Genomic DNA, 1,853 nt, shown 5'->3' with positions numbered 1-1,853 from the left:
GATCATTGACTTTTTCCTGGGGGCCTCTCTCAAGGATGAGGTTTTGAAGATTATGCTGGTGCAGAAGCAGACCCGTGCCGACCAACACCAGGTTCAAGGCGTTTGTTGCTATCGGAGACTACAGTGGCCGTGTCGGTCTGGGTGTTAAGTGCTCCAAGGAGGTGGCCACCGCCATCCATGGGGCCATCATACTGGCCAAGCTCTCCATTGTCCCCGTGCGCAGAGGCTACTGGGGGAACAAGATCGGCAAGCCCCACACCGTCCCTTGCAAGGTGACAGGCCGCTGCGGCTCTGTGCTGGTGCGCCTCATCCCTGCACCCAGAGGCACTGGCATCGTCTCTGCACCTGTGCCCAAGAAGCTGCTCATGATGGCTGGTATCGATGACTGCTCCACCTCAGCCCGGGGCTGCACTGCCACCCTGGGCAACTTCGCCAACTTTGATGCCATCTCTAACACCTACAGCTACCTGACCCCCGACCTCTGGAAGGAGACTGTATTTACCAAGTCTCCCTATCAGGAATTCACTGACCACCTCGTCAAGACCCACACCAGAGTCTCCGTGCAGCAGACCCAGGCTCTAGCTGTGGCTACAACATAGGGTTTTGTTTTTTTTTTTTGAGACGGAGTCTCGCTCTGTCGCCCAGGCTGGAGTGCAGTGGCGCAATCTCGGCTCACTGCAAGCTCCGCCTCCCGGGTTCACGCCATTCTCCTGCCTCAGCCTCCGGAGTAGCTGGGACTACAGGCGCCCGCCACCGCGCCCGGCTAATTTTTTGTATTTTTTTAGTAGAGACGGGGTTTCACCGTGGTCTCGATCTCCTGACCTCGTGATCCACCCGCCTCGGCCTCCCAAAGTGCTGGGATTACAGGCATGAGCCACTGCGCCCGGCCGGGTTTTTATACAAGAAAAATAAAGTGAATTAAGCCTGTTAAAAAAAAAAAATGTTTATGAGACAGAGTCTTGCTATGTTGCACAGGCTGGACTCAAACTCCTGGGGAAAAGCAATCCTCTTGCCTCAGTTTCCCAAGTAGCTGGGACAACAGGCATGTGCCACTGCCATTACAACCATTTTTAAGTGTACAGTTCAGTGGCATTAAGTACATTCACTTGGTTTTTTTGTTTTTGTTTTTGGTACAGCAGGGATACAAACCTGTCGGTTCTCTAATATTTCTCTTTTGGGCAGTGCAGTTTTAACATTCCACATTAAGGATATAATAATCAAGGAGTTTGTTTGTTTGTTTGTTTGTTTGTTTGTTTGAGACAGGGGCCCACTCCGTCGCCAGGCTGGAGTGCAGTGGTGCGATCTCGGCTCACTGCAACCTCTGCCTCCCGGGTTCAAGTGATTCTCCTGCTTCAGCCTCCCGAGGAGCTGGGACTACAGGTGTGCGCCACCATGCCTGGCTAATTTTTGTATTTTTAGTAGAGATGAAGGTTTCGCCATGTTGGGCAGGCTGGTCTTGAACTCCTGACCTCAGGTGATCCGCTCGCCTCAGTCTCCCAAAGTGCTGGGATTACAGGCATGAGCCACCTCGCCTAGCCTAAGTACATTCACTTTGTCGCCACCATCACCACCATCCATCCATTACATCCTTCCAAAGTGAAGCTCTGTACCTATTAGACACTAACTCCCCATTCCCCTCTCCCCACATCCCCTAGCAACCACTATTCAACTTTCTTCATGAATTTGACCACTGTGGGTACCTCATGAGTGAAATTATACAATATTATCTTTTTGTGTCTGGCTGATTTTCCTTGGCTTAATGTCTACAGGGTTCATCTATATCGTAGCATGTGTCAGAGTTTTATTCCTCATGAAGGTTGAATGGTATACATAACTTTTAAATTATGTCAACT

The 1,853-nt window shown here is 50.7% G+C and overlaps 1 pseudogene; it reads left to right on the top strand.

The window, feature by feature from the left end:
- Positions 1-4: 4 nt before the first annotated feature.
- LOC116465272 (small ribosomal subunit protein uS5-like) lies at positions 5-599 on the top strand (annotated as a pseudogene).
- Positions 600-1,853: the final 1,254 nt, after the last annotated feature.

Source organism: Hylobates moloch, unplaced genomic scaffold (assembly GCF_009828535.3).
Source record: "Hylobates moloch isolate HMO894 unplaced genomic scaffold, HMol_V3 SCAFFOLD_12009, whole genome shotgun sequence".
In the NCBI taxonomy this organism is placed as follows: Eukaryota; Metazoa; Chordata; class Mammalia; order Primates; family Hylobatidae; genus Hylobates; species Hylobates moloch.
The sequence above is the reverse complement of the archived record's forward strand: the minus strand, read 5'-3'. Positions and strand labels throughout refer to the sequence as shown.